Consider the following 13757-nt stretch of genomic DNA (forward strand, 5'->3'; position numbering starts at 1 on the left):
AAGTCGGGGAGGTCTGTCAGGACAAAAGCATGTTGTCCAGACCTGGTCTCGCACACACGTTCCCTAAATCATTATTTTTCAGACAGGAAATATCTGCCACTGGACGTTTTTTTGCCTGTAAAATGTATTTCTAAGATGAAATGATTCCTTCCTGGCACAGCTCTGCTCATCTGAGCCGGAGCCGTTTTTACACTCATCTATTTTATGTAAGACCTTGTTCCTAGTCAAAACCTTAAATGTTGTTCGTTTTGCTAATAAACCTTGTGCTTGATCATGCCAAGATGTGATTCAGAGTGATTTAAAAAGCAGAAAAACAAGTCTAAAGCCAGAGTTTTTGACCTGGCTTCATAAGGTGCCCACCACATTAGCATTTCTCTCTTGGCCAGTGTTGACGGTGGGGTGTCGGAGGGCGGCCAGCCTCTCTACAGTGGCCCTGTGCTCCCAACTCTGGGAAAGGAGGGGGGAAGACTCTTTACTTCTTACTCAACCGCCCCAAAACCCAAACCACAAACTGCCCCATGACTGATGCCCCCTCTCACTCTCCTGACCTCAGAGCCAGATCCAAGGCCAACTGGAGGCAGCCTGAAATCCCCCACAGTTACCACATAGCCACCACCAGCGGCCACCACCCTCCCGTCCCAGACCTATCACCCAAAACATTAGCATAAATTTCTGCCCGGGCTGCCAGCGAGCCCACACAGCGGAGGTCACTGCGCGTCCGTGTAAAGATAACCGCTGCGGAGGCATTCTGGGTCATTATGGCGTTTTACATGTGACATAAAACCTATCGTGGTGTTTTATGTTCTGTGGTTTGTGGTGATGCTGTGGCATTTGACTGCGGTGCACACGCCTGCGGGCTGCAACAGCTACTGTGCAGCATTTGTGGCTGGCGTCCAGCCGTGTGTGAAACAAGCACGCGGCGGGAACTTTATGCTATTGGATAGTTTTAAACGTTTGCTCAAGTGCAGCTCTTAATATTTGAGGTCCTTGTTATTTTCTTGATTACCTCTTGATGAAAAATATAAGAAACCCTTGAACCAATCAAACCACTCTATTTTAGTTAACATACCCTATTTAAAACTGGTTTAGCATTATCGTATATTTAGAAGTCCAATAAAAAAAACTGTGTGAGCCTCACTGTTATTAAACCCCATTTAGAAATATTCCTAATTTGTACCAACAAGCCTCCCAGCAACACGTCCCTTTACACGTCTGACAAGTCGTGACATCTGACACCGACTCAGACAGACTCGAGGAACCCACAGAGGTTTGATTGAGCCGAGGAGACCACACACACTTGGTGTTACAGTAATAACGGCCTGAGCCTGTTTGTTTGCATAAGTGAAGAGCGGCCTCAAATCATTAATGAGTGCTTTGCGTCCAGCGTGCAACCACAGCTAAGCCAGTGGGTCAACAAGGCTGGCCAGACTAACCACTCTGGTGTGTGTGTGTGTGTGTGTGTGTGTGTGTGTGTGTGTGAGGGGGGGGGGCAAGAGAGACTGTTTACATGTTCCTGCATGTCCTTGAAAAATAGGTGAAAAATGTTTAGTAACCTTGCAGAAACCGTGGTGACACTATTTGCCTTAGACGCGTCGAATCCCCGTGACATCATTTTCGATCCTTCGCCGTGATGTTTCTGCGTTCAACATCCCTCCACATTTACTCCCGCCCCGACACACAGATGCAGTTTTGTGTTCCCGCTGAAAAACATATGTCATAATATTTAAACGCTGAAGAGAAAAAAAAAATTAAAAAAGAGTCCCGGCTTGAAATTTCCAAACGGTTATAATGCGCAGCGCGAGCCAAGCGCACTTCAGCGGCTCGACGCTGAGCCATTTACTGTAAATGAGCTTGTCTCTGTTGGTTTCCTGACCAATTACTGCACAGTGAACTTAGATCCTGTATTTATTTATCCATAGGCTATTTGAAATGGACTGCGCTCAATGCAGAGGCCTTGTTGAGCGGTCTTGTCCTCCCCAGCCCGCCCTGGGACACGTTCAGAGGTTGGCAGACAGACACAGATGCTGGAGGCCGCCTCTGGACAGCCCTACCCTGCATCCACTGAGGCCACCCGCTTGGTGCTCACCGGGGCACAGCGACTGGCACGGCTGGCAGCCGCCGCTCTCACGCTGTTCTTCTCGGTTTTCTCAAAGAGATAAAAGACAAAAAAGCTGCTTCCTGAGAGGAAGAGGAGGTGGCCGGTTGGATGAGATGGTATATTATTGCAGACGTCATTAGCGGCTATGAAACAATAGCGCAGAGGCTTCACAACCTCCTCCTCTTGTAAAAACAAGTGACGCAGGACTTACTGGGGAAACAAAGCTGATTTAGAGCACTGCTGATGTCATTTTCGCAGCCACATTCAACTCCCAGTTTCAATTCGCTGCCGCCCTGATAACAAGTTCATCCGTCAGTCATCGGGTTTCGTCCCCTTGTACGATATCAAATTGTTTTGCTTAATTATTCCACAGTGAATAAAACACCCAAAATGCCAGGATGTATTTCGTGAGGAACAAATATTGATGCTGAGTTTTATTTTTTTTCATCTTGAGTGTCTGAAGCGACTGAGAAAAGGAGGAGCTCCTGGTCTTTCTGCACTCGTCCACCAGAGGGAGACCAAGATGCTTCGTCCTCAGTCCCCGTTACGAGCGGCTCTAAACACAATGAAAGTATTTAACACCGAACACATTTGGCAAATATGTTAAATATGACAAATAGCCACCCAACACGTCATTTCCGCAGCTAATGGAACATCTGGAACCGTGAGCACACAATGCCCTGTTGGTTGATTTTCAATACGTTCTTTTAGCCAAAACAACATTTAAGCTGATGTAAACTTGAGAAAAATACAATTGTGAATGGAAAGCTCTTTTAAAAGGGTTAGTAATGCTCCTCGGAGAGCCATAGCTCTTTCAGAGGCGTTTGGTCTGGTGCTGACCTTCAGTTGACGAAAACTTGTTCTGTAATTCTATATTTTTCACAATGGTTCATACAGAGAAAATCTCCCCACCCTCTGAGTAAAAAGCCTAAAATAACTTTCCCTGTCGATTGAAAACATGTGCTCAGCGATGATGATGTAAATGCTCAAAAGTGTTAATTCACTAATGAACAGTGAGTCCATTAGACATTCGATTACATACTCCGGGCAGGAGATAAATCAACACCGAGCGTAATTCAAACATGGGCTCCAGCCAGGCAGCTTGTTTTCTGTCCGACTGTGGTTTCCCCAACAGTCTAAATCCATGAAGCGGATTTGCTCACAACAGCTAACATATTTCTCCAATCTACATCCCCTTGTAAAGCAAGGAAGGAAGGAAGGCAAAGCTCACAACTGTTTGCTTTGTGCTGCCCACGGTCTTACAGATCTACGACATAAGGCCGGGCTTTCATAGCATGAGCAAAAGGGAATAACTTTTAAGTTTGCTCTGTAAGAGTTGTAAATAAAGCGGCACTCATTCAGACCTAGATCCCCTTTCTCTCTGATGGGGTAAGGCTTGTGTGAGTGGCTTTGGAAATACTGAGGCATGCTGAATATGTTTATATTACACTGTCCCCAAGGAGAGCCCAGCTCTGTGGTGCAGATGGATTACGGGGAGGGGGGGTGAAGAGCTGTTGTAGACCTTTAAAGTTCAGTGTTAATGGTGGGAGTGAAGTGGCTGCGTAGGTGTGATATGTTCCTTTCGCAGGTAGCTAGCATCTCCGTCCACAACTGTGAGAGGGGTGGATAATTCCCACAGCTGCAAATTGGGGGGGAACGAGTTTATTTGACAAAAATCATATGAATATGGACCAATAAACATAGTTAAACTATGTTTGTTTGTTTTTTTAAAAACAACCAAACAAACCGTTTCACCGTCACTAGCATGTGATGTTGCTTTTTTTCAGATAAATGCAGGTCTAAATGTACGTAAAACCCACCGAGGACGCACTGTGATCCGACCTGCTGAACCACTTTGGAAGCCCCTAAAGCGCACGTTGTGACCACACAAGAATAAACTCGAATGTGTCTCCAATCCGCAAAGAACAACCGTGTGGGCAGAAATGCACAAGTGAGGTGGTGGTTGAAACAGTATACAGGAAGGAGGAAGTAGTTAAAGGAATGTAGGAGGCAAATAGGCCGAGCAGACGTCCACACAACAGCATGGTTGCTAACTGGCATGTGTCTCATATTTTTGTCTTTGTTACAGGATGGTAAAGCTTTGAAGCCTCATTTTATGTATTCACAGTGAGGTCTGATGGCAGGATTATTTTAAATAGCTGTTTAGACTCAGCGGCCCTCTGGTGGAGGGTTGCAGTATAACACTAAGCTCCGCCCACTCCTTTATTATTAGTAGTGTTATTGCCAGGACTCAGGTCAGACTGAAAAATGGCTAGTGGGGAGAATTGGACGGTCAGTCTTGCTTTATTCAGTTCTTTTGGAACACTTGTGATCGTAACGTGTAAGGTAATACGTCAAAATTGTGTTTTGACTATGCTCTGCTGCCCCCAGGAGGCCAAAAAAAACCCACAAGGTGGGACGGGGTCAAAGTCTTCCCATCGAAAGATCAGAGGAAACTCATCCAAAACGGGTGAAGCTGTTGATAAATTTGTTTTAACACCTCCGCAGCTGCAACGGCGCCCAATAAAGGGCGCCACACTTGGGTGCACACCTGCCCGGGTTCTCTTCTAATGAACCGCAGCGGTCCTGGGTGTGTGTGGGTGAGAATGCCTGAGGTTGCTGAGCCTTCTCCTCGACGTTAATAAGGACTTCCTTCCTACCAGACAGAGTCAAACACCTGATCATTTACCAGGGAGGACATGCCTACGCATCCCTCAGAGCTGGCAGCGTCAGGCCGCTAATATGGGCCAGCTAGCGCTCTTTAGCTGACCATCAATCAAAGTGTCCACATGCCAGAGAGCCACTCACAAAACAAGTTTTTGTCTCTCTCCAAACTCCACCCCTAATTTGCTAACGTGTATTTCTGTCTATGTTCGGTTAGATATCATGGGTGGCAACCGTATCCAGGGAGACAGAGCAAAGAAATAACCCCTCTCGCACACATACACACACACACACACACGCCACTTCGAAGATGACATCGTTTTTTCCAACAGTAATAAAGTTTGGCTTCTTTTAAAGAGCGCCGCGCCAAGACACACCAGGTGAAATGCACATTTCACGATGTGCATAACCTTATTTTCCCTTGCTTGAATATCAGGTTTTGAGAAGGTTTTCCCATAATCGAATTAGATCGGCCCAGTCATAACTGAGTCACGAACGCATCGGCAAGAGTTTTTAGCCGGAACGCCGCCGAAGAGTCGCTTAGCCAAAGCAACAGACAAACTGCCGGGGAGAATTCTGTCTTATTTCCAGAACTTACGTAACCAGGTTTTGCCTCCAAGATCTCGGCTTTCAGTGATTCTCGCTCCGTGTTGCTGGATTTAATTGGAAGGAAGCGAAGTTATTATGCATCTGGTTTCACTTAACAAAACTGATTAGATCGAATATTCCTGGATCATGTTTTACCCATGCTGGCTAATTCAATTACAACCCCGGCTTCTGAATTCAGAAAAAAAAAAAATTCAGAATTTGTTTTAAACCAATCAAGGCACTTCAGCTTTTTTTTTAAAAATGATTTAAGATGAGTAAAAATAAAAACCACCATTTTGTTCAACCTCTTGACTCCCACTCTATTTTTAAAATTTCTGCCCCTTTTCTGCTGGAATTTGGTCTCGCAGAAAACGCAGCTCTGGAAAAAGGTTTGCTTCCTTCTGCGCGCCCTAAATCCAGGCTCCACTTAGCAGAATTATTTAATACCTTTTAACAAGCCCTTATAATAGCAAGACTTGAAAAATTGAAATTAACTTTCCCCAACAAGTAACCCCTCTGTTCAGGGGAGCGGGCCATTTCGTCACTATGGAAAGCATTACCGATGATAAATACGTTGAATAATTTGTGAGGACTGGATTTCAAATAGTTCCCTTCTGCCTCGGGCGGCGGGCCGCAGTCACACGTTCCCATTTGTCCGACGCCTGGCGCTTTCTCCGGCTGCTGGGGTTGAAGTCACGAGTCCGCGGCGCTATCAAAGACAAACACAACAAATCTTTGTCGGGGCCTAAATGAATCTAATGAATATCCCCTTTTGTGCGGGTTTTCCACCGTACAAGTCTGAACAAATTTAAACGGCGGGTATTTTACAGCGCTAAGGTTCTCAGCTCTGTTTGATTAGGGCAACACACAGGAGGTCCACTGCCACGGTGTTTTCTTTACCTGGGCCCATAACTCTTAAAAACACACAAACACTTGGGTTGTAAATGACCTGTTCATCACACAGTGACAGGAGAGGTGATTCTGGACTCTTGGTGGGCCAGGTGTGCGGATCAGGACAGCTCTGCCCTTGCCAAGACGCGGGACCATGGAAAGTTCTGGAATCTGTCGCTGCTGGCAGGGCCCAGCACCTGAACAGGACTGGTGTTGGCTTTGCCTCCAGCTGTTTCTTTACAGACATGCTCAACGCCAGCAGCAGCCGGGGGCCAAGATCAGCCCAGCGAGTCTGGCCACACACAGGCCACTTACACACACACACGGACATATGTTTATGCCCCCATATTTTATTTATCATTTTGTTTGGCCTGCGCTATGTATGGATACTGTGAACAACTGTGATTGCATTTGCTTGAAATTATAAAATACGCTCAATCTGGGTCAACAAACTAACTGTGTTTTGAATTTCACCGCAATATCTGTTTATTCACTGGATTCTGGCTCTTTTTTCTTTCTTTTTTTTACCCTAATTTGCTTGTTTCCCCAAATCATTTTTGTTTGCTTTTGATTGTATGGCTGTTCTCGCCAGAAAATTAGGCTAAATTGCTATTTATTTTTTTCAATCATGGGGGAAATCTGCATCTGGCCAGCAGCCATGCTGATTCAAAGGATTCTCAACGGAAAAATGACTATCAAGCACAAACCGCTGATTGTATTTAACAGGTTCCAAGGAAGGCAGAGGAATTGGGCCGCACGCCCCCTACAGGCGGCAGCAGCAAATGCCATAAAGTCCCACCCTTAAATTCAGACCACCGAGCAGACGACAACCTCAGTTTATTTCATTTCCAGTGCCTTAAAGTGAGTAAATCCATCATCATTCGGATCATCGCCGTGACGGCAGCGTCCACATCGGCTGATGTGACAGTGTAACAGAGCGCTGGCCTGTTCCTGCTGTAGCTCAGCACTATCAGCAGCCCCTGAACCCTTCGATTGAGGAACCTTTGAAGGCGGTGTCAGTGAATAATTGCAGTGTTGAAACGGGCTCACCGCAGAAAAATAAACTCGCCATCCTTTGTTTTCCTTGTGTGGTCGCTGGTAATTCATTGAGTAAAGAGAATTTTTGCGGGGGGGGGGTTCCTTTTGTTTGCTAATTCATTATGCGCTCAAGAGTTCGGAGAAAGTGGCTGAGGAAATGAAAATTTATTGAAATCTGCTTCGGTGGGGAGGTTGGCCCGCGTTTCTCGAAGCGTCGAACGTTGCGCGGTGATTTTTGGTCAATGAGGACGTGAACTGTTTTTGTGGCCGCGGGCCGAGGGAGGAATGTGTAGGTCTGGGCCGGGCGGAAGCCTGTAGTTAGCGGAGCTAATGGTGGGAGAGCACTGGGAGTTTTACTGCTCCAGATAGGTGTCTTGGCTGCTGATTTAATGGGATGTTAATGTCTTAATCAGGGTAATATTGAGTATCAGGGCAGAGTGACTCCAGCTCCACTACTGAGAGTCATGTGACTCCCCCTTAAATAACGCTCCTGCACTCTGAACTGGATAAAAAAATGCTCCAAGTTAAACCAGAAGCAGAACTGATGAAATATAAAGATTTCTATAGCTGCATAAATCCTGATCTGGCTTGAATTTCCACCGCAGGGTGTGTGGGCCGCCTGGTCGTGACATCACGCCGGCGCGAGACACCGCTAAGAGGGAGCGAGCCGAGAGCAGAACGGTGAAACATGTTGCACAAATTAAGGACAGCGACGGCTCCAACATCTGGATCCAACCAGGACTCTTCGTGTTATTTTCTCTCTGTCTCTCTCTCTGTCTCTCTCTTTTTTTTTTTTTTTTGAACGGGTAAAAATCTCTCAGAACCGATTTCAAAGAAAACTCTTGTTAAATTGTGATGACCTCCTTATATCCGTCTAACACTTTTCAGACGGCGTCCTCCCTCCCACGCACCGAGTCAATGGCAGGTTTTGGGTTTCCCAGATCACACTCGGAGTTCTGTCCACCGTCCAGCAGGTCAGTGGACCGCTGAGATGAAGAACAGCCTGTCGGGCTGAAAGACTTCCTCTTCCCTGTCTGTCTCGCTCAGCCCGGAGTGGGCGGATTTGGTTGGAAGCCGTCATAACAAGCATTTTTCAAAATGAGCTTCATCTGATGACAAGCTGGGACATATTGAATGCCCGTCAGTGTTTTCGGGTCCAAGTGTCTGACGGTGCCGTCCAACAAAGACTGTACGGGCAGAAGAAAGAGCGAAAAGTCGTGTTTTCAGAAATGGAGCAAGACAGCGGTGTTTTTGAGCCTCTCACACGCAGCTGGACTCAAGCTGCTGCAAAGATTTACATTGAATTCACCCCAAATCATTATGTTGTCACTTCAGTTTTAGTCTCACATATGGCTTCATGTGCCCTAATGCGTGTGGTTACCGCACTTATTGCTTCAGCCGAGTGTGTCCATCAACCTGCGCGCTTTCACCAATAAACTAATTTCCATTTGTCCAGTGCTGATGCTGTGAGAACTTCTTTCTTTTTTTTTGTTTCCCATATCCGCAGGGGCTGCCAGCACGCCGGTAAACCGCCCATCAGCTCTCACTTGGGCATCAGCGGTTACCATCTTGTAAGTCACGAAGAAGAAAAAGAAAAACCAGCCAGAGCTATAGAAAGGTGACAACAGTTTTCCCTCCTAGTTTACATCTCCGCATCACACTCGGTCTGACAGGCTGCTGAAAAATAGGACTGGGTCGCGTTTCAGCTTCCAAAGAATGTGCAAGGGCTGTGAGCAACCCTGTGGTCCGCGTTGGCATGTTTGGTCTGGCTCTTCATCATTTCTTGTAGTGTGCCATTGAGGATTGAGGGCACGAAGTGCTGAGGGCGTTCACTTCAGAGCAAAATCAATGCCAAAACCCAATAGTAGCGCTGTAATCAGTCTTCTCCCTAATATTAGCTCCGTGGCTCTTTTTTCTCCCCGACACTGTGGTGGGTGGTTTGTTTGGCTCCGTGCATCCTCTCTGACCTTAAATTCAGTCCTTTGGTTTATAAAGCACATTGAAATATTCAGCCAATAAATGTAGCACTGGGGAATGTGATGGGTTTTTTTTTTTTTACATGGATACCAGTCAGAAGATGAGAGAGGCAGTCATTTTTAGTGTTTATTGTCCGTCACCGACGAAAAGTCAACTGTGTTATTCATAATTCAGGCATGTACATAAATAAACACTCAAGGACTCAGAATTTGAGGTCTGACAGCCTCCGAGCACCAAGCAAAGTGTAAAAAAACACTAATCCAGCCACTTTGTGTGGCGAGGATAGTGTAGCGCGTGTGATGCTAATGCAAACATGTTTTTTCCGTCTCTTTGGTTGAGCTTTATAAATACTTTAAAAACATATCCCTAGATTTCACACATTTCTGTATGGAAATAATGATCCATCCATTTGAAGCTGGGCCCTGAGAATGTAAGGAAACACCCAGCTGTACCTTTTGTGGCACATTTTTATCATGTAAAAAGCAATTTTAAGGGTTTCATTAATGTTTGGAGTCGACCTGGTGACTGAAATTCTGTAGTTCTGTCCACCCATCTGCCTGTTTTGGGGGAGGTAGGGATCCCCCCTCCTGAGGTTTCTTGCACATTTTTCCCCTGCTAATATGTATATTATTTAGAAAAGCCCATCAAGGCAAATTGTGATGGTAATTTTAGGCTGTATAAATAAAATTTACGTCGACTCATTCCAACATATCAGATGTATTGCCTGTTGAAGCCGTTATTACCATCAAACAGAAGATTTAATTGAGCTACTTATGCTTTTATCAAAACCAGAAGTGCCGCTGCACGAGTCCAGTTACACCGTGAAACGGCCCGGGACGTGAACTCAAAGATAACTTGCACTTCAAATTATGGTTGACATTCAATATCGCCCCCTCCAGCAATCGTTGCACCTCTTACGCTGTAATTGCCTTCTACCATTGCACCTGTGCTGAATTAGCAGGAAAGCTCACATCCTAACCTGAAAAAGAAAGAGTTTTTCAATTAAACCGGGAGCCCATCTCTGGTAAATCCAGCCACCCAGCGTGCACGCTCCCCCTGAATTAAAATTAAAGCCGATATCCCCAGCAAGGGCGATATTTTTTTGTTATGCCGCTAAATGTCGGCGATTTATCATTCAAACATCCCTGGGTTTTGTGTAGGTACTTTTGGACCCGGGGCTTAGCGGGTTTGATGCTCAGCCAGGGACAATATCCAACCCGTGCCAAGAGTCCAAGCTGTGAACGCTTGTCTGAGAGTTACCGTAAATCCGTCTGCTCGCACCGCTAAGAAGCTCAGAAAGCCACAGCCCCGCTATTTGCCACCCCTGTGGTCCTAACAGGTAGCCACTGAGGCTCCTTAAATTATGATCTCCATGTACAGTAGGGGTGTAACATAAGAACTGAGCTGAATGGATAAAGGCCTACCTGTTGCCCCTTATTTTCCTCAGTGGAAGAGGTCTGGAGCTGTGGACCTTCCTTTGTGTTGATTAATCTGGCACTTTATTGGATATGATCCTGATGATTAATGGTGTATTACCCAGGAAAGGTTGTCCCGCTGATAAAAACATTCAGGCTTCAGATATTTCCTGTGAGAAACTGATATTCCTCTCTGTTATTCTTCAACATGTTCGGCAATTGAATGATGTTTATAAAAGTTCATCTGTTTAAATCAACCACTTATTCTATCAAAGTGTCAAAACTACGTCAACAATGGCCGCCGCCGGTGTCCCGTTCCTCTACGAATCTGCTCAAACCCTGGAATTAACAACGCAAACGCTGCAATAAAAACCTGCTAAACAACCCGGTATTGATTAAAATGGAACTTGAAGTGTAAAAACAATGAATTAGCGTTATGTAAGTGCCGTGGACCGACACAATGTTGTTATTAATCTGAACTTTCAGACGGAAAAAAACGTCCATCACTGGGGTCCGGTGGAGGTGAAGTGAAACATTGCCCCCACCAGGAGTTCCCAGCAGGATTCTGGGATCACACATCAAGGTCTGTCGCTGGGCCCCGACCCCTGCCGAGGCCTCTGTGACGACGAGGAGTGGGCCGGGGGAGACAACACACCTTTGCTGTGTGCACCAGCACAGTGGGTCCTTTAGCTGGTTGCCATGCTGTAACTGACCGCAGGACTCGAGTGTTTACTTAAGAGCCGGTGCATAAGAGAAAGGCAGACCACCGGCAGCCGCCACCAGCTGGGTTCTGGACTGGACCTGGGGCTCATCTTTGTTGAAAGTGGCTCAGAAACCCGCTACCTCCCACCAGGCGGACCTATATTTAGCAACAAACTGAGAAACCTTCATTCTTAAAAGCATTTTAGGTGTTTATCGATGACAGCGGCTCAGAGTGGGACAGGTAACGGCTCTGAAGGCGCTTCACTCTGCCCTGGGCTCACCGGTGTCTCTGAGAGCACGCCACCGCCAAGAGGCCAAGAGAAATGTGTTGAACCTGAGGACTCGGTAATATGTCCCGTAATAGACATTTTAGCTATAATGCGAGAGGGATCTGAAAACGTTTCATGCAGTGCAGGGTCAAATTAGTAAATTAGAGGAAGTCAGCCTGAAACTGCAACGGGGTCTCCACCTTCCTACCTCGGATCAGTTTCTGGGAACTACTCTCCCCTCGTCCGAGTGTTTAATTCTCGAGCGCTTTTGCGTCATTTGCTTAAGAAATCAGGTTGCACGTTTCCTTCCAAACGAAAATGACGATTTGCCGACTCTGCCTTTTTCTGTGTTTGCATGCCTCTCGGCGTCTCATTGAACTTGGGAGGAGGGCGAATCTAAGACAGGACATGCGTATTACATGTTTTCATTTGCCCTCGCATATGCCTGAATCGTGAAACAATCCCTCTTTTCATGCCCATGGTTTCATTCAGTGGGTGGCGAGAGCAACACTATGATTGAGGATGAGGGAGCCGGGTGATTTTTTTTCCAAGGTGAGCACCTCATGGGAGACGACTGCTCGCTGCCATTAGTTTAAGTGCAGGAGTGTCAGTTAACCCGACACTGGCACCAGGAATACTTAATGCCAGATGGAGGGAGCTGTCCTTGAAGTTGTAACAAGCAGGCGCAGAGAAACAAGTCTTTATTCAGTGTTGGAGGACGTAGAAAAAAATTGATAACTTAGCAAGGTTACCACAAAGTGTACGTTAAATCCCCCATAGGAAAGGCGGGGGGATAAGGGAGATTGAAGGGAATCGGGAGGGGTCACCGTCCAAAGTGGATAAAAGTACAGTTTAGATGTTGCTGACCGTAATTTTTGACTGCCTGCAAAATCTAAGGGAACATAAAACAAAGCAGCGGTTGTCATGCTACGGGGTCCGGCTGCTTAAGAGGTGTCAAATTATTGTACCACAGCTGGATACGTTGACGGTGGAAGCCAGGGGGGTGAGAAAAGAGCCAAATGCAGCAGACTTTGACGCAGTTGCCCTCTACCGCTGACACAGGCGGCACCGTCGTTTGTGACCCAAAACTGCCGCATGCCGCATGAGCTGGTCCGTCAAGCCCACCTCCTGGCTGGAGCGCAAGCACGACAACAAGTGTTCTTCCACATGGCGCGCCCATTTAAAAAGCCCTGATGTAGGTCGACAGGCCCATTTATGCCGCATGAGGCCTGAAAGGTTTGAGTTTCAGGATTGAATAAATAAGATCGTATCGGCAGGTTTTGGGGGGAATGAACGCCGCCAGCAGAAGGCACGACGTCTGAGAGCTATTACTTAAAACAACTCGACACCAGAAGGATCAGCACGGAAATTACAAACATTTGTGTCAAGCTATGGAAGCGCCTCACACAGAGGTCCCCTCAGAGGTCTCCTGTTGTCAGCCTTTATAAAATACGCTCCCCTTCCTCTCTGGTACTTAAATGAAGATTGAGCTCGAGCGCTGCCAACGATTGCAATAAAACGCTGAACACACTAGGCCGCTGGCGTGCCTCCTCATCTGGCACTTCCACTTATGAGTTTCTGTTGACTGTCTCCCTCTGGGTGATTATGTATGGTTAATGCTGACCCTCCCGAAGGGTGACTCCTCGCCTGAGGGCGGAGCCTGTGAGCTCAGGGCTCAGGCATCTCCGGGAATGGCTGTGTCACGACGGACACATCACAGGAGGCTTTTCAGACGACCCTGGCTGCTCCAATACCGGTCCAGTACCTGTGTTCAGCCATGTTGAAAGAAAAAACTAAGCAGAGGTCTGTAAAGAGTTTCGGCCAAGTCAAGCACGGAAATATTTCTTTCCTGTTAACTCAAGAGTTTGGCAGTCACCTGCATGAGGTCGCCCTTATTTTTCGGCGCAAGCCATCGGCCATTCGGTTCACCCATGTTGAGTTTTGATGGGGGGGGGGGGGGGGTACCCGTTGATGAACCAAAAGTGAAATCTTTCAAAGTAAAAGGGATTTGACTTTGTAGGCCGTGTGTGTCACTGTTTCCTTGCTAACACACTTTAATCTAGCAAGTTGTGTTTGGCAAAAAGAAATTCCCTGAGCTGTTAAAGTATAAAATTG

The sequence above is a fragment of the Takifugu rubripes genome, chromosome 9 (assembly GCF_901000725.2).
Source record: "Takifugu rubripes chromosome 9, fTakRub1.2, whole genome shotgun sequence".
Lineage (NCBI taxonomy): Eukaryota > Metazoa > Chordata > Actinopteri > Tetraodontiformes > Tetraodontidae > Takifugu > Takifugu rubripes.